At 38.5% G+C, this 20,812-nt stretch overlaps 1 protein-coding gene across 4 annotated transcripts in view; it reads left to right on the top strand.

The window, feature by feature from the left end:
- LOC124168342 (bcl-2-related ovarian killer protein-like) overlaps positions 1-20,812 on the top strand; it is a 138,949-nt gene that overhangs the window by 48,692 nt on the left and 69,445 nt on the right. The window lies entirely within an intron of this gene.

The raw sequence follows: 20,812 nt of genomic DNA on the forward strand, positions 1-20,812 counted from the left end.
AATGGCCTTAATTTCATTACAAATGTTCTTGTAAAATTTAAACGGGCCACGTTGTAAATCATTCATGTAGGTCTACAACGTGTATTGGTTTGGAGATACATCACCACTCCGACCCCGCAACCACAATGACCGCCCCTAATTACTAATTTTCTAAGCGGCCTTCATGAATTGGAATGGAATGAGCATACAAGTTTATAGAATGTCTATGAAATACATTTGTTTCCACAGAAACGTAACTGGATGCATGAAAGCTCATGGAAATATTTCACATTACAGTTAATAACGTTATCACAAGGTAGTGTTCTTTTCATTTGGCGGCTCTGCCTCTTTGAAGGGCTGGTTTTCATAAATAAATATTTATAACGATCTTAATTGGTGCAGTTACATCGTTGTTTGATCATTGTTCGATCTATAAATCGCTTTCCGCGTCTCCATGTCGTCGAAGCAGCGGTAGTTGTGATTTCCATCCCATTCATCATGCCATAACAGGTTCAAAGCGAGTCTTTCCTCTACTGCAATTATTTTTATCTCTGCGGAGTGGAAAGCCGGACAGGAATACCGCGTGACCCCGTCTCTCGGGGGCGGGTCTGATGGCGGCAGCTTTTACGCGGGCTGCGATGCTCAAGAGATAGACAATTGACACACGACTCCGTAGTGTCAACATGATTGGAGCGACTCTGTCGACTTTTTGACGCTTAAGTACTCGATTCAATGGATGATAAGCCGTCAGTGTTTTGATGGGAATTATCCTTGTGATCTATTGTTAGTGTTCATCATGGAGTCTCTGAGAGAGAGGCCTGAACACACGAATTTCGATCGTCACCAGTTTAATGTTATTAGGCCCGTTTTTGTGCTTGTCCGCATGAGGATTATTTGAAACTTATTAAGTAATGATGATAAAAGGATACATATTTTTTAAGTTTTCAACTTAAATCAAACATACACCTACCGATATTTTAACGGATAACCATCACTCTCAATTATAAAAATGTGGTCTTCTGGAATAGCGATAGAAAAATTCTATCAAATTAATCTTTTTTATTATTTATTTTCTTATATAACGTTATTTCGGCTGCTAATATTCGGTAAGTACCGTAGATTTTTCTGTTATAGTTAACAAAGTTATCAAGCAATCGCTACTAATGGCTCATGAAGCGTTTTAAATCATTTTAACTAAATGCATAAGCACGCTATTCAAAACTCGTCGACCGCAATTACTTTATAATTTTAGAAAAAATGGCCTATTATCCAGCCTGAAATAATACCAATATCATCTCTTATATATTGATGTTTGACATGAAAGGGAAGAGGCACTTAAAATAGACAGCGTGATTAAATAGAATATTTTATCTTTCTCGAACTCAGCCATAAGAATACTTAGGAAGCAACGAAAACTTTGTCTTATTTTCTGGTAATAATTGCCTGAAGTTCCGTCTTAAGTTATACCAATGCTATTCCTTTTACAGAAAGTTTTTAAATGAAATTGAATTAGCGCCTAAAATGAGGCGTGCGACAACGTAAAACTTAAACTGTGTCGAACTCTGCCGTAAGAATAGCAATGGAAGGGCATTTCCAGCCCTTGGCGTAGGCCGTAGAAGTTAAAGTGAAGGAGGTAGTGTTCCGGCATTCATTGTCAGAGGCACCGATTCATCCGAACGGGGATGTTGATAATATATTCACACTCTTTTCAAACACTGGCTAAAGTCTTTAGAATAATCCAAATTGTGAATGATATTATTTGATTCGTTGTTGGCTTTAAATGTCAATGGTAATAATAAATTCTATGAAATTTATGTTGGATATTGGGAGTTTTTTGAAACGGCTTACTTCGACGTTATGGGTTTAATTTATTTAAAATTAGTTATGTACCCAGTTTGGTATTTTAGATAATACCACGAGCCTTCATAGAATTTTCCGTATTTCCTATTCATTAAGGGTCGATCCTTGAAGAAGAAAGTTTCCCATTTTGTTAGCGAGTGGAATATTGCAATATTTGTCACAAAATTGCTGCACAAATTTCAGTGGGTATAGAAGTCGTCTGAGAAAAAGCAGCGTTACGATTTTATTAATTCATATCTATTTTTATAATTTGAGGCTTTTAACGCTAATGTTTATGAGAATATCTTATCATTCATTTCTCCTAGCATCTAATATTTTAACACCTGCATAGTTCAACTGGTCTACATTCTTCTTACCTGTTACATACATTTTGCTCGAAGTCTTCCTTTTCTGTTATTGACGTCCACTTGTCCCTCGATGATTATCTTCATTAGACAATCATTCTTCAATAAATGGCTGATTTAGTTGTTCCGCCTTCTTATAAAGGGGCTTCTCTTCTCTTCTACTATTCTTTGGACTTCCTCACTCTCACATTGCTCACTCGCTTAAATCATTTCATGCATGATATTTCTATAGAACCCGGATGGAAATGTATGGCTATAGCCCGATTTACACAATTTTTTCACGTATAAGTACAATGATCATTTAAAATGCCATCATTTTCTATATCATACGGCCATTTCAGGTGTCCTGGATTTTTTAAATGTTCGTTATCATAAAGCTCAATAGCGTCGCCTAAAAATGCGTTTGGTTTCGTTCGCTGATTGGCTGATTTTTTATTTCATCCGTTACGTGTTAAAGTGATGGCATACTCGACGGTAACGAATGATGTTAATAGGGACAGTTATCCCTATTATTGCTATCATTCCTGAAAAGTATGACGTCCTATAGTCATCACTTGAGGTGTCATTACCGCCATTCCTGAACTTATTCGTGAAAAATAATCGTGCGATTCGGGCCTTGGCTTCGAAGACCCTTTGTTGAAGCTCGTGTCGTTAAGCAAGACATTGATCTGGTCTTCTACCTTGTGTATTTCGTTGGAGATGAATTTATGTCGTTGAGGTTACGGAACGAGCTTTCCTCTCCTTATGGTGATTTCGTTAAGCTAGACGGAATAGCGTGTCATCCTCCGATGAATATTCATTATCTTTCGAGAGGCGTCGCAGCAGAAGGTGTGGTCGAATGGGAGGTTGGTTTGAGGGGTCGTTGAGACGCTTTCACGTGAGAACCGAATCCACGAATTGTGGGGATGTGCTAAGGGCCCAAGCTGAAGGCGCGAAGGAACGCTGTGAATCGCTTGGGCAAATGAATTATCCCACACTCCATTTCTTCGCTCTCCGTGCAAACATTTATTCTGCGAATTTTCGAGACTTGCATGTCTCAGGTATTATCTTTCGCTTCAGCTCACCTGGAATTCCTTAGCCCCGCATTTAAGATTCCTCCCTTATTAAGGTCTCATAGGAGATCACATCCCCACTAATACAAACATCACAGTCTTATTTCATCCACTTACGGTCTCTCAGTGAGCTAGAATCGAATAAAAGAGGACAACATTATGAAATGATCGTTTTCGAGATAAGAATCTGAAACTTTGCGACAATAATCGAAAATGGTTAGCAATCAAAGATGCTCGAAGAAAAGCCAATTGCTCTCTTTTCATTCACCGTTATCTAGACGCAGGCATGCATATATTAACTCTCAAAGGAACGGTGTTTTTCAGTTTAATTGGAAAATCTTAAAGATTGAGCACCTTCGATTGGCCTCTGATATCTTTTTAAAATAGTGAAATGGATGAGGTGAATTTTCGAAGCGTCATGGTTTTGTTTTGAGTTTAATCATTTTATAAGTAAATAATTAGCTAAAAAACGACAATAATGGTTCTCAGGAGCCTAATGACATACCTTTAAAAACCGCGCACGGAATGCTCTGTTTCTGTAATACTTCGGTATTGAAATGAGTTGAATGTATAAGTGTTTTCATGAGCGGTGTATGATGAAGCAGAGATGCAATTGTGCATGGAGATATGAAGACAAATGGGTGATTTATTTATAATTGCATTTCCTAAGAAATAAAATGAAATCATTCGAACAATATCTGGATGAATAATAAGTACGAACCGCGTTTTGGTGGCCTTGAATCATCACGATTTGAAGAATATATTGGACAAGTCTCGTAGCATGCAAGTGGTATAGAAAGGGAGAATCTTAAAACCTACATACTATTGAACTTTCTGTGAGATGGAGTAAGGAACCGTCATTCATTTACGATCTCTCGATTTTTTTTAACTTCAAGCTGCCTGAGAAGTCACCACCTCACGCAGTATGTAGTTAAAATAACAATTGTGATCGCAGTAATAATTTATAGTTGCTATACAATGCTCTCTGAATCACACCACCGTCACTCAGCGAAGTTTTTGAAAATTTTAAACTTTATTAGATTAATTTGAGTTAGTTATTAATTGTTGTGTTCTTAAACGCCTCCTCGGCAGGTGAGTATGAGTTTCTATTAACACGGGAGTGTTTTCTCTCAGGGCTTCTTAATTAGCGATAGTGAATGGCAGATTTTGTTTGCACCTTGAAATATGCAGGATTATTTTTAGGAAGGAGATTAGATTGCATCCCATTGAAGCTTAATTGATGTTGTCACTCTGGGGCGCAGCTTTATCGGTTTTCAAAAATGTCCTCAACGCCACGATGAGGTGAAATCGGCCCATTTATTCTCAATATTTACATTTTAATATCTACTGTTTCGACTAAGTGTATTGAGAAGTTAGTAATTGGTCATGTGTCATGGTAGCGAATAAAAATTTTAAGAAAGATTGCGTTCTTTCCCGGCGAATAGACTTAGTGAAGAGTTCTCGGGATCGCCACCGGGTCAGGAACTCCATTACTGCCGACGTTTCGATGTCCGACTCGGTCATTGAAACGTCGGCAGTTATGGAGTTCCTGACCTTGTGGCGATCCCGAGAACTCTTCACTAAATAAAAATTTGGGTTGACAGACCTAATTATTGCTGATGTCTCCATAAAATTCGGATCGCTGTGGAGGTCAGCGACGCGAGTGGCGACATGTGTAAACCCATTTCATTGTTCCGTTGATGAATAACTCTGTCTACAGGTCGCCTGGAGAACTCGAGTTCAGTAGCATCAAACTTCCTCGTAATATTCGTGACTAGGAGGCCACCAGGCGTTGCCGGGGAAGGATAGCGCCCAGAGAATCGGGAGACTTGGAATTCATGGTCACAAAGTAGGATTTTTATGTTTTTTTTTTCTCATTGAGCATGTCAAGACGTGAACTTACTCGGCAGGATGTCCAACCGTTGAAGTTGTATGACGTGAAGTAACAAAAAGCATTGAGAAAATTACGCAAAGGGCGGGTTTGATAGCCTGAGATGCACCTACTAACTTTGGTCGCAATCCGTGCAGCCGTATATTAACGCATAGCGGAGAGACAAACAGAAACTCTCTTATGTATATATGTAGATTTTTAGCTTCAAAAATTCCCATTAGTGAATTTCGTGATGCATTTTTGTGTCCAGATCAAAGCATTGAGCGGGAATCCGTAAAGTTCTTTAGGGAGATCAACAAGTGATGTTTTAGCATTTATTAGGCATCTTCTTTTTTAAGATCCTTTCTTGCGCCAACTTCTTCACTCTTTAACTGTTCCATATATTTCATTCGAGGCCTTCCGTTTCCGTTCTTCCCATCTACTTGTCCCTCGACGATTTTCTTCATCAGGCCATCATGGGAGTCACAACTACCACGCTCATTGTTTTCGAATCACCGGGATTATGAATATCGGTTAGCAGCCCTAATCGTAGCTTACTTCTCCGTGAAATTCGGTTCGCTCTGTCTGTCAGCGACGTTAGTGGCAAAAGTTGTAAAACAACTTTAATGCCCTGTGGGTGACAGCACATCTAGATGCCGGCTGTAGCTACTCATTGTCAGTAATATTTACAATCGTGTGAGAAATGACATTGAAAATTCATGCATTTGAAAGATGAAATCAACATCATCTCTGGTTGAAAATTCTATGATTATTTTGATGCAGCGCTCCAGTCAATTCTCCTATCAGCTAATATTTGCACATCTACGTATATCTTCTCTGCCACATCCATATTTACCTTTTCCATGTAATTTATTCCAAGTTTTCTTATTCCGTTCGTGCCTTGTCTTTCGACAATTGTCTCCATCAGGTCATCATGGGAGTCACAACTACTACTCTCATTTTTTTCAAGCCATCGGGACAACAAATATCAGTTGTCATTCATGCCTTATTTATCCGTGAAATTCGGATCGCCCTGCACGTCAGCGAAGCAAGTAGCGATTTTAGTAAAAACTTTTAAATGCGCTGTGAGTGCAAGGCATATGGAGGCCGACCGGAGAATATCCGTATACCATACCATGCACAGTACCAGGTGCCTTCGCCTGTGACGCTTGAAATTTGTCACGCTAGTGATTGAATCGCCTTCTCTCCCTTCGTTGACAGTGAATGAGGACTCGGGAGATGATTTTGGCTTCGACAGAAAGTGACGCAGGATTTCTTCACTTTTTTGTTCATCCATCAGATCTTGTCATTCCGTCGACGCTCTCCGGTCAGTGGTGAGTGCGTAGCTTGCGGTCACGTCTCGTTTGGCCATTCCTCGCTTCTCGCATTCAGAATAGGGACAGCAGCTCTGCCCTGGGCTCCTGATGAGGAAACCTGCGCGGAATCGTAAAAGGTCAGGCGTCTGGATCATTTGCGGTGTGCGCGTGTGAACTTGGATAAACGTTTTTCGGGCAGAATTAGGTTCTAGACTGAGCCGGGAAAGTTGAAAGAACAATTGATTGTTTAAAGTTAAGATTTAATCTCGGTAAAAAGTAAGTAGAGTAAGTTAAAGTTTACTTTTCTGGGAAAAGTAACTGCTGAAAGTTATAGTTAAATAAATAGCGTTCAAGTTAAACGTTATTTTTTCTTATACTTGTTCAAACAATCATAAAATTGTCCTTAAATCTATGTTTTCCTAAACGATGGTGGAAGAAATGCAAACTTCAAGCTCGAGAATAATTTTTATTTAATCTTAAATTGAAAATTCATTTCAATTTAATGACATTCTCATTTAAATATTGGTATCGGACATCCGCCCTCTCCTGTCCAATTAAAGTCGTCTTTTAGCACTGAAAATACTATTACATTGAGCTGTTTAAGGAATATTATAGTAATATATGAAGGAACCAGTAGTATACGTGATGGAGATATTTCAAAATATTGCTTGAGAGTTCGAGTACTGTGCTACACTCGTGACAGTATATTTCTGTATTTCGTATCGGTTGAAAGTGTGTCCTGAAGAAAATGCATCCAATTCACTCAACCCCGCTAATGTTTGAAAATGTATGCGTCTTGGCTTGTTGATCGCATTTTTGCACAGTTATTTTGATGTATTGTATTCTTAGGGGCTATTTCTTTTTTCCCTTAATCTCTCGGATATTTGTATAAGGAGCTTCGTGCCCAAATAGGAACAGATGAAATTCACCAAAATTTAATGACTCAAATTAACTGGTTAGTTTTAAATAGTTAACGTAGAATGTTGAAGAATAAAAGTCATGGTAACTACGATTAAAAAGTAACGATTAAATTAAATAATTCACTATTTTTAACGATAAATGTAAGTCGCTAATTTTTTTATCGCTAATCCCAACAGTGGTTCGAAGCTAGAAGCGTGAGTGGAGTTAATACCCAATTTTATCCAGGGGAATTTATGAAGGATATTCAGATTCAGGGAGGGCGTCCAAAATAAGTGTGCATACGATTTCATGATCGTTAGCCCTTCTATCGGCGCGGAACATATGTGCCCTCGTGTTTAGCACATGAAATAATTAAATAACGAAGAGGGATAAAAAACTTGTGGCCTCCTAACTATTTCGTTTTTTTATTTCTACGTTGTTTCTTACTAAAAAAATGTAGACTCACGTTGAATTTGGTGGAATATTACAAACCTGTATAACATATGATAGAAGAACCTACATACTTGTGTATTTTATATTTAGAAAATGAGGAAGTGAAATTGGATTACCTAGAAATTTTACAATATTTTGATGTGCCCGACAAAAAATACTTGTTAAACGACCCTGCTTTTTCCTTTTTCAGAGCTACTGTATGTTAACCTTCCTCAAAGGAAACATTGAAGGCTGACCCACCATATTTTTTACCTCATTATTGTTGAAAGAACGAGGCAAACGTCGGGCGGAACACACACGTCTTTATTGCACGGACGACAGACAAGAAGAGAGAATAAGGCTTGAAGTGCACAGCAGTACACGAGAGAATGATACATAACAAATGAACAACGAAATGCCACTGGAGTGTAAACTCAACACTCCCTCTCACTCTAGGGACATTGGCAGTGAATTAAGTAACAATTTATACAAAACAAGAAATCAAGACAGTCCCAAACAGTCTTTTAGTTTTGAATGTTTAACCTTGCATAGACTTTTAGTCATAATATCTGCCACTATTAGATCAGTTTGTAGGTACTCCACATTCACTACATTTTTCTCAATCAATTCCCTAGTAAAATGATATCGAACATCAATATGTTTTGTCCTTGCATGAAACACTGGGTTTTGGCACAATTTGATAGCACTTTGATTGTCACAATAAATTTTTACAGTTTCCACAACATCTAACAACTCTGACATTAGGTATCTAAGGTATACAGCTTCTCGAGATCCCTCGGAGAGAGCTACATACTCGGATTCAGTGCTTGAAAGAGCAACACACTTCTGCTTTTGGCTTCTCCAGGTGATGGCAGCTCCAGCAAATTTATATACAAAACCAGTGCATGACCTTCGATCATTATGATTACCAGCCCAATCAGCATCGACATAGCCAGTAATGCTTTTGCCTGTAGGCTTAAACACAAGTTTTTCATTAGCAGTGTGCTTTAAATATTTTAGTACTCTCAAAGCACTCCTCCAGTGCTCACTGGAAAAACAATTGTTAAATTGACTTAAATAATTTACAGAAAAAGATATATCAGGACGTGTACAAACAGATAGATACATTAATGAGCCAATTAAACATTGATAAGGTACATCAGGTTTAGGTAACATTGGGTCATTCTTTTTCAAATTAACATTTACTTCAAGTGGAGTGTTTACCGGTTTAGCATCTTGCATCCCGAATCTGTTTAACAACTCATAAATGTAATGGCTTTGATCCAAAGAGATGCTACCATCAAATTTATTCTGAGAAATTCTCATGCCAAGGCACATTTTTGCTCTGCCCAAATCCTGCATTTTAAATTTCTTCATTAATTTTTCTTTAATGACATCTTTTTCCTTTTTACCATTGTGAAACAATAACAAATCATCAACATATAAAGCAATAATTAAAATACTAGTACCATCTTTCTTAAAGTAAACACAAGCTTCGTGCTTAGACTGAACAAAACCTAGCTCAATCAGAACATTATGAATAGTTTCATTCCATACCCTGGAAGATTGCTTCAGACCATACAAAGCTTTGTGCAAATGTGCCACACTATTTGTGGATTCATTGCATTTAACACCATCAGGCAATTCCATATATACAGTTTCATTTAACTTCCCGTTGAGGAAAGCAGTTTTGACATCAAGATGATCTATCTGCAAAGATAATTCTACTGCTATCCCAATTAATAGTCTCAATGTTTCAACACGAACTACAGGTGCAAAAGTTTCCTCATAATTGATACCATAAGCTTGCATAAACCCCTTCGCAACTAATCGAGCTTTATATCGATCAGGGTTCCCATCTATTCCCTTCTTCAATTTGAAAACCCATTTACAAGGTACTACCTTTACTCCCTCTGATCTAGGAACAATAGACCATGCACCATTTTCAGCTAGGGACTTTAACTCATCTTGCATGGCCGCATGCCATTTGTCTCCATCTGGTCTAGAGAGGGCTTCTCTTGAGGACAGTGGATCAGTTAACAGATTCAAATCCTGAACATTGTAAGTAACAAAATCAGGGAATACCTTTGTTTTTCTCTCTCTCAAGGGATACCTCCTTTCAGAAAGTGTGTCTCCCTCTGAAGACATTTCAGCTCCCATTTCCCTTTTAGTATTATGGCTTAACAATTCCATTACAGGCACAAAATTAGAGTTATCAGACACATCAACACTTGGTTCATTATTTTCGTCAAAGATAACGTCTCTGGCAACAATAACTTCATTATTGCTATTCATCAGCCTGTAGCAGCCAGATATATCAGCATAACCTACAAATCTACATTGCTCACTCTTTACATCCCATTTCTTTCTCTTAACATCTGGTATATGAACCATTGCCTTACACCCAAACACTCTAAAATTTTGAATGTTTGGCCTTCTACCAGACTATAGCTCTTCAGGAGTAATATTAGTGAGAGCAGCATGAGGGGACCTATTCTTTATGAAGACTGCAGTATTGCAAGCTTCTGCCCACAAATACTTGGGACATTCAGTATCATGTAGCATGGTTCTGGCAATTTCACAAATTGATCTATTAGCACGCTCAGCAACTCCATTAAGTTCAGGTGAATAGGGAACTGTGAGAACATGCATGATTCCATTTGAAGTCAAGAAATCTTTTAAATTCTTATTGACATATTCACCTCCATTGTCAGATCGCAATGTCTTTATTTTTCGACCAGTTTCTGTTTCAACTCTGGCCTTAAATTTTATAAAAACTTGAGTGACTTCATCTTTGCTTTTCAAAAAATAAGCAAATATTTTGCGTGAATAGTCATCAATGAACGTTAGCATAAATCGAGCACCATTAACTGATTTTACCTCCATTGGTCCGCAAACATCGCTGTGAATCAATTCCAAAACAGCACTTGATCTGCTACCTTGAGAATGAAAGGGTTTCCTTGCCTGTTTCCCTTTACAACAGCTTATACATGGACTCTGGATACCACTTGTAAAATCATAGCCATCCACTATCTTGGACAACTGCTTCATTCTTTCTGGACTCATGTGACCAAGTCTCCTGTGCCACAACTTCGCTGAAGCATTACCTTTAACAGATTCTACATGGTTAACATTAAAATTTTTCATAGGAAGCTTTTCATTTAATTTGTATAAACCATCCACTAGTGAAGCAGTTCCACTGACTCTGCCATTAATAAATACATTGTTTTTATGATAAATATCACATCCCTTTTCAGAAAACACAAGAATTAAGTCTTTCTTAGCCATTTGGGATATTGACAATAAATTAGCTGAGAGACCAGGCACCAACAACACATTATTAACTGTAATAGCACCATCATCAATATGAACATTTGACATACCAATTCCCTTACAATCTAAGGTATTATCATTTGCAACACTTACAGTTAATCCTTCTCTGGGAATAAATTTCTTCAGAAGATGTCGTTGGTTTGACATATGTTCAGTACAACCAGAGTCCAAATACCAACCGATTTTTCTTGATGATACGCCCATCGCTGTCTGGAAAGCTGAAACCTTCTCTTTATAGTCCCGGGAAGGCTGGCTCCTCACGATGGTACGGCATTCGGAACCCTTGTGCCCGAATCTTTGGCACTTGTTGCACTTGTATTTCCTGGAATTCGTTGTTCTCCTCTGCGTCTGCGCGGGCTCGGATCGGCTGTACTGCTGCTTCCCGTGGTTCTTTACTGCTAAGGCTGCTGCCTCCGCCTTATTTTCTCCTCGCCTAGCATCCTCTGCCAATAGCCTTGACTTGACAAATGCTGATGTCAGGGTCTTCCCGCAGTTGTCAAGGGCCGTTGAAAGAGCGTCATACGACTCACCAAGACCGTTAATGAGCACGTAGGCAATTAGCTCATCGTCAGTGTCGTAGTTCATATCTGACAACTTATGAACCACCGACATGACACCACCAACATACGCCTCCATATCTGGGTAGTCTTGGAGCTTTGACGTGTATAATTTTTTCAGAAGAAGTCTCTTACCGCTCGCGTCAGAAGGTGCAAAAGTATTTCTAAGCGAATCCCATGCTTCTTTGGCGGTTTTTGCCTTCCTCGTGTACGAATACAGCTCTGGTCGTATCATAAGTACTATTTTTGACAGAGCTTTCTTTTCGAGTCTTGCGGAATAGTCTTTCTCCGGTATTTTAACCCCGGCAACATAATCCCACAACTCTTCATGCACAAGGTACATCTCCATAGCATAGGCCCACGAGTTATAGTCATTCATGCCCGATAACTTTTCAATTGCTGGCGCAGTATTACTTGCCATATTTTGAAAAATACGGATTAGAATGCAAGCTTCACTCAAAGAAACCAATGTCTACGGAATAAACGCAAGTTAGGCCTATAACGATCACTAACGCAGTTTGAGGCTGTCTGGGCCCATAACCTGTTGAAAGAACGAGGCAAACGTCGGGCGGAACACACACGTCTTTATTGCACGGACGACAGACAAGAAGAGAGAACAAGGCTTGAAGTGCACAGCAGTACACGAGAGAATGATGCATAACAAATGAACAACGAAATGCCACTGGAGTGTAAACTCAACAATTATAACCTCGTGCATAATATCTTCTTTTGTGATCTCGTTGGCCTGAAAATGTGCTCTGATGTTTGTACATGTGGACTAATTGGTGTTTGGCTATCGTGTTTGGGTGTCAAATACAGTGTATGTCCTCATTCCTTTTCTCTAAGCAACTACCTCGTTCCCGGCCCTTGAATTTTTTTCTCCTCCACCCCAACTTAAACACGCATATATTACGGTACTTTGCTGGTGTTTGACACCGTTCACACCTCGAAACTTAGGTCGATGTAAGTTTGGTGAAAGGGTTGAAAATTACAAAATTTTGTGTGTTCTTCTATTATCATGATAAAAAATTATTTTCAAAACTATTTATAATTTTTCTCCCTCCACTCAACTTCTGGGATCGAAACTTAACTATGAGCTACGGAGTTTCATGTAATTTAGTTTTTCCTTGGTGAATTTAATTTCGTGCGGGAACGAAACTAAACCCTTATCGATGCCTAAGTTCTAACAACACGTATCTCAAAAAAAGCAACTTTTCAGGAGAGCAAAAAAAAAGATTAATTTTTTTTACTTGTACACTAAAATTAAAAACCAAAAGTTCATAAAACTGAAAAAGAAGCAAGCATTCATTTGCAAACAAAGAGTTGTTTTTGGCTTGTATTTTATTTTTTTAAATGTTATTACACTTTTTTAAAAGATACCTCTCAAACCGGCCGAATTTGAGATACGTGTTGTTAGTACTTAGCCATCGATATTGGCCTCGCCCTCCCGATCGAAACGAAACATTTTCGTTTCGTTTAACTTGCCATCCCTGCTTCGTACTGACATAGAGTAAGTGTACGAACTCTCGTATACTTACTCTATGGTACTGATTAAACGAGGCGAGTGGCCCGATAGCGGGAGTGCCTTGTGGGAAGTGTTTCGTATGAATGAACTTCTATCAGTCCATCCTAAACACGCCCCCGCACTCCCCAACCTCTCCTCCCTGACCCGTTTCTTATCTCACGGAAGTAGTCGATAAGCGTTGTAGTCGGAAGGCTTTCTCGGCCATCGAAGGCCATCAATTGATTGCTACTTCACTTCCGCCGAACCAGAGGAGAACACGAGAGAAGTAGAGAGGTCCCAAGAAATGAGGCGGCTTCCACGTTGGGAGGTTATTTTTGGCTGCTATCAGATTCGCACGCGGGACTCAAGCGACATGAGGAGTGCTATAAATTTGCGATCATCTTTGACGAAAAGTATTTGACGTAACCAGGATTTTCTTGCGTACACTCTGCCGAGAAATGATAGATGCTCTCATTATTTCCGGGTTGCCGCCGCGTTGTTTCTATTTGTAATCTGACGGCAGTTTCGCCGGATATCCCGCCAGCATCTATAGGTCAGATGTGGATTTCTATGGATGATGGCACTTATTGTAGTGTCTGTGTGAGTGCGTCAATATTTCATTTTATTTCCTCACGTGTGAATTCCTTCCTGGTGGCAGTAACCATATCCAGAGCCACACATTTCTTGCCTAACACATTGGCCTACATCCAGGGGTTTCAGTTTTATCCATTATCATTCAGTTTTACAATAATGCAATATTTTTTAAAACTTTGAATGTATTACAGAAAACTTTAGAGTTCCGTTTCGTTTCCTAATAGAGACTATTTGTCGAATTGTGCCAATTATTTGGTCGAATTATGGGTGGGATGAGCCCATTTATAATATGTTAATAAGACCAATAATTGTGACGCGCTTTCCTTTTTGTGTTTGACTACAAATTTATCTTAGAAAATTAGATGCGTTGTTCAAGGAAAAATTATTATGATTTAATGATCCAAATTCTAATCTACCGTGATATTTATAGATTTGATGGAGAAAAATAAACGTTTGAGCTGGATATTGCATTAATCTAGTGGCCACAGAAAGACAAAAGGTAGATGGAGTAAGGCGAGAAGTGCTGAGGAGATTTGAAGAGAAATCAACTCCATTGAGTTCATTTGAGAGGAGAAAAGGAAAAGTGACTTTGATGTGCAATGAGTAATGGGACTGATGGGTATCTTAAATATTTAGAGTAATGAACAATGAATCTTTCTTGACGCATGCGTTAGTATTTACGGTAAATATTTCTTGTGGTTTTGTCCAAATAAGAGAACACTGCCAACTGTTATTATTAGAGTTTTTTTTAAGATGAATGCATTATTATTTTCAGTTGATATATTTAAATTTTTGCTTAGGTACTAATGTTAAAATATTTCAAATGTGTATGATTTAACACTTTCCCGGCGAACAACATGTAAAAACTCTTCTCGGGATACCGCGCGGGTAAGATTATATGAGAGCGCCGACGTTTCGGGTACCGACTCGCTACCCATTCTCACGGCTACAAAAAAAGAAGAATAGGCGTGAGAATGGGTATCGAATCGGTACCCGAAACTTCGGCGCTCTCATATAATCTTACCCGCGCGGTATCCCGAGAAGAGTATTTCAAATGTGATTTACATAATTTTCCGTCGTTAAAATCATGGCTGTTTTCAATCCTTATTGGTTGGTTTATGGAGCCATTAGCGCAAAACTTTGGCTGTCGGAAACAATTTAGACCGAATCCCTAGAAATAGATTGGTAGCGTGAAGATTAAATGTTTAGATTCCAGAGAAATTGGGAGAACAAGGAAATGACGGCTGAAAATCATATACAAAACAATGGCTCCTATACAGTAGCCAAGGAGGGGAGGCCCATAGGCCCTGGAATTGACGGTTAATCAATATCTTTAATCATCAAATTTGATAGATCTTGGAAAATAAGATCAGTATTTTTGTTCGCAGTTGATCCATTGCTTATTTTTCAAGTGGTTTGTTCGAAACATGGACTTAGTCGGAGATAAAGTAGGAGTTGGGGGTGCCGACAGTCCTTCATATCGACCTTGTCTCCGATATCGCTCGAATAAGAACGGACTTGAGAACTTAGTTAGAAATTAAATGAAAATAAGGACTGGGAAATATTCGGACAAAAGCTCTTGATCACTAATCTCATCATTTTCATGCGTTAGATAATTATAGAATATAGCATCATTATTTTGGTCAAGTATTTCTCCCATAAGACGAATTCGTTCTGCATGGTTTTTGCTATAAAACGGCTGGGGCTCAAAAATATAGTATTCTTCAGTCGACCACTAGATATTTTTTCATTCACCCGCATTTAAATGAGCTTACAAAAGTCGCCACTCTCTTCGCTGACGGGCAGAGCGATCCGAATTTGACGTAGAAATTAGCTTTAATTATGGCTGTTTACCGATATTTATATTCCCGATGGTGCGAAAAAAAATGAGTGGAGTGGTTGCGACTCCCATGATGGTTAGATGAATAATATCGTCGAGGGACAAGTATATAACAAGAACGGAAAAGGAAGACCTCGAATGAAGTATGTAGAACAAATAAAGAATAATGCAGAGATTAATATTAAGGTGTTGAAATATTCGCTGCTAACCGAAATTTATTTACTTGATCATGTAATCCATATAAATCACTATTTTACAGTGTCAATATTTACAATTTCTAGCTCACGGATGACTGTACCGCTTTAATGATGCATTTCAGTCATTAGCTGATAATATCAACAGTGACATCGATACCACTAATCAATCATTGGATGCGCCCCACAGTTATTTTTTTCAGTTTTCAAGCAATCCTGTATCTCTATTCCGTAAACGTAATACATATGAATGCCCATAATTGCGATAAATATTTACGACTCGTGATGAATTATTTTAGTTTTGCTAAACACTTCGTGATGAATATTTTAAAATTATTTAACGACTACCGTGAAATGAACTCTAGAGAGCGTTGGAAATTTTAACAATGATTGAAAGTCAGGACAGTACTCTGATAAACGAATATCTTTACCCATCCTTTTCCCCTATTCCGGCGTCCGTTTTAAAATTCATCTCTTCCTCCGTTTGGTTGCTAGGTAGCAATAATAAGATAAATAGATCATAATTTAAGCCTGAAGATGATCATAATTCATCGAAACCCGGGTCGCGTTATGTAAAAAAGCAGTGCTATGAGTAATAGTGAAATATCAAAGAAAATTTCGTTTAAACTGAACCATTTTATTGAAAAAGACTCGTTTAGTGTTAACGAAAGAACTCATGGAAAATATTAGAAAACAATGCTCTCCGCTTATCGTCGCGCTGCGCACGTTTTTGAATACCGATTGAAAATCGACCGTTTCGAAAAACGAATATAAATTGACTGAAGTGACTGCGGAAATGGACCTTGTAAGAGATGGGATGGGTTCTCTTCTATGTAGCCCCCTTTTTGAAAGGAGTTCTCCACACAGCTCCATGGCGACCATGTGTGCCGACTCCCCAATTACGCTCCCGGCACCTCCGGCTCGATGGTGGGAAAAAGCTCACCCATGTGCCGTCCTGTTTAAAGCCGCTGCAGAGGAAGGAATAAACCACTTTCAGCGCCCCCTCCTCGACGAGGCGATAAATTTCATGCGAGACCCGCCCGCGCCACACGCCGGCTGAGACCGGCACAATGCGCGCGCAGCCCCACGACGGACGTATTATCATCATTCCGTTTTGTTTCTTGCAATCGTTTGTTTTTTTTATCTCTCTCTCAGTCTCAACGGAGACAAATGAGCCGAGTGGCGCGTGAATATATCACCGTTGCCAACAAACGGGTCAAAAGGTAAAAGTGAAAACTCGATATGGGTTAGCATTTAAATTGCGCGTGCGAAAAAGCTTGCTTTCTAACCGGAAGGCCGCTAGACGTGGAGCCTAAACTGAGGAAGATATTAAAGCGGGCAAGGGAGGTGGTTAGACGAGGGAGGCTGCAGGGGCGTCAGCGTCCCCGAGAAATTTCTTCAGATGTCTCCAAGATGTTATTGTACAGGGTTTGACAATGAGGTTCGGCTTATATTGTAGGGCACATTCCAGGAAGATCCACTACATGTCAGCGCCGTAGGCGCGTTTGCAAATGCTGTACCGGTGAGTCAAAACTCACCTCAATCAGGCAGTTAATGAAAAGAAGTTTAAAATGGCGCATGTGTACCGTAGGCTGTGTTATGTATTGTTTATTTGAAAAAGGAAACTTAAAACTAATAGTTGAGAGCAAGTCGTTACTGGTACGGAAATTATTTCAATTACTTTCAATTTCTTATTGGCATTATTATTTTTTTTGAATTCATAATAGAAATAGCTATTGTGAAGCTTGCCTTTTTTCAATTACTGAATTAATTTAGATAACTTGTTAAAACTACTTTTTACCTTGACGTAACAAGGACAAATTTAAATAATTACTTATGATTAAAATAAGGATAAGACATACAAAAGACACATAAACGCGTAATTAATTAAGGCAGAGTATTGTGTAAATGAATAAATGCCTGTAAAAGTTTTCGATTTTGCCCTTCAACCTGGACATTAGTCGTTGACGAAGACAATATGATATAAATATGGATCCGGAATCGCTTAGTTTCTTGTAACACTACATTGCCTGTCGGTTTCTCTACAGTTCTCGTTTCACACACTTTCGGTGCTATTCGGCACGGCACGTATTCGATTCGTTTTTGGTGGCCTCCGATATGTATGGACCTGCTTGCGTACCTACGGAATGTGATCAATACCCGATAGACACCGCAAATATCACCCAACTCCCCCACGGCACGAATCGGGTTCATACGATGTCTGAAAGACACGAATTCGTGTCCAGTGAACTACATTCAAACGTGACATTCACACATTCATGGTTCATTCACATTTTCCCGCGCATCGATGCGCAAAATAAGGTAGCATCTCCAAAAAAAAGGGTGCGTAATAAATATAGTGTTATAAAATTGAATAAATTGCAAGCATATAATTGTCTTGTAAATGGAAAATAACAATAAATAAGCACACAAAATTGCAAAAACGGTATAAACCCGATAAAAACCACCGAGGTGACCTCTACCATCACGAATCCAAACCATTCTCCGCGTGTAATTACGACTTAAGTGGCCATATTAATGTCAAGTTCAAATGACTTTCGATAAATATTATTTACGTGAAAACTTATATTCTGAAGGAATTTGTATTTTCGCTACTTTGGCGTTATATCACGATATTGCAATGGGATATTTTTCTTTTACTCACCTAGTAAGGTAGATTAAGTGCATTTGCATGAACTGATTTCACGGAACCAAACTTGTTCGGATGCATAAACCATACAATGCTTGTGCAGGTTCTATTTTATGTTCATGCTTTTGTACTAGTTGGGTGGACGGTAAATTTTCGCTATCGTTCTCCCAATCGTACATTGTATTGATAACTCGTTCGTATGTGCTATGCCTTATCCTGCTTTTTACAAAAGGCAATAACGAATTTACATCCCATCTTCCAAACTAATGGAAGGATTGATTTACTCGATGTTTCCTGAGTATGTCGGGAATGTATATATTGTGGGTGTTTCCATGTGGAATTTCGTTTATTTTTACGCTGAAAGTAGTATGGTTTTTCAGCGATGACGGTGACTGCGAGTAGATTTCAGCGATGGAAGCATTCGTCTTGAGAGAACTTAAGTGGGAACATCGAAAAATGTATGGGGCCGAATTTTTAAGTTATGTCGTCTTCCAATACCACCTAATGCGTCTACCTGATCAAAATAATGAAGACGAACGATCACTACTTGCATTTAACGTGTCCTTCTTCCCCTCACATTAATCTTGTCCAGAATACCAGTGATTAACTTCGCGTTTATCACCCCTTATGATTATTAAGTGTAAGAGATGGTGTCCTGTCATTCACAAAGCTCAAAAATCGATCGGGGATCAACTTTTATCCCTACTTCGCGTCATGAATTACAATTACAGGGTACTGATTCAAGAACTTTGTTTCGTTTCAGTTGTGATTAGATTGTATGATTTATGCTCCCATTCGTTTATTTTATTTATATCCAAATGTGAATCATGATAGCGTGTACATTGGATTTCTTTTAATGAGCTTAAATGTGTGACCTATGAGGAACAATTATTTAATTACGTTAGAAATTAATCAGAGTCAGAAGTACAACGATATTTCAAAAATAATTAATAATAATCAGTGATTAATACGTTACAAAGATTTGTTTGCCACCTTAGGATGTCAAATGGCGGTAAAAATATAGTAAGTTACATTCTTCGCTGTATTATAAAATTTACTAAGAATATTTACAATCACTCAAAATCCTAAGGTGGCCAAGAAATCTTTGTAACGCATTATTCACAGATTATTGTTGTTGAAATGCTTATGTTCCACGTAGTGAATTTTTCGACCATTGAGTTCAATCACATGCGCTGGAATATACTTTATAGGAAAGTTGAGTATAGACCGCGCTATGTCAAACCAGTCAGAATGCTGACCTAAGATGGTGTAATTAATTTAAATATTACTTAAAGCTTTGCATTAAAAATTAAATTGTAAACATTTTTAAGCTTCCTGTTGAATTGGTACTTTCATCCGATGTTCTATTTTGGTCGAGTTAGAATCGAGCTAAAAAATTTTACTTTCCTTTTATAGCAAGAGAAGTAGTAACTATTCCTCCATTTAAAAATTTTCGGTTGTTCTGTGCTATAAACTAATCTGCTAAGTATGCATTGCAGAATGTGATCGTATCAAATTAGTAAATTGTTAGTCATGTATAGAATTCGTTTCATTTCCGAGAGCCGAATAAATCCATAGTTTCTGTGGAATCGTTCATCAAGTCTTCTTTCAACTAGTTCTTTTCATGAGCATTACGGATTCTGTCTCGTGGTACCACTTTCACTTCGTCGAGCAAGTATTCAATGAAGCTCGAACGCTATTGCGGTCTGGCCTCGACGTGTTATCTTCATTCAGCGATTTGGCCTTGTGTGTCGGTGCAGTGGGCATCCATATTGATAACCTCTTTTCTCAATAAAATGATTCATCACGAATCGTTCGAATATTCATCGCAAGTGTGAGCACGCATGCGTATTCAGGTTAGAAAGGCTTGACCAATTACAGAATAGATATACGGGATTGTTAGAAAACGGAAAATAGAACTGTGGAACCCATGCTTTGATTGATTACTGGTATCGATGTCAGTGTTGATATTATGAGTTAATGAATGAAAGCGATGCATTATTACAACGTGGCGATCGTTCATGTGTCGCAATATCATCAGCCGATATCTTTTTCCGGGTTTGATTTGCTAGTTGTTTAATACTGTTCAGTATACCAATCCCGTGTTTTACGATCAATCGTGTCCTTTTAATAGCTTTCTTTCCTGAGTCTTCATTTCTTAAGTTCATTTCGATGTACATTTTTTCCCATTAAATTGAGCGCTCACGAAATAGAGGTATATGGTTTTGTGAAATCCATCTTTAGGTATTTCATTTGCTATCGTAATAACTAACTTTTTCCATTTTCCGTTTAGTGTCAAAGTTGGGCATTTCAATGTTGGCCTCTAGTTTTTGGTCTCTGCGCAGCCATCTTGGGCACTCAATTGTTTCTGTTTACTCCGACGCGAA

Source organism: Ischnura elegans, chromosome 11, assembly GCF_921293095.1.
Source record: "Ischnura elegans chromosome 11, ioIscEleg1.1, whole genome shotgun sequence".
Classification (NCBI taxonomy): Eukaryota; Metazoa; Arthropoda; class Insecta; order Odonata; family Coenagrionidae; genus Ischnura; species Ischnura elegans.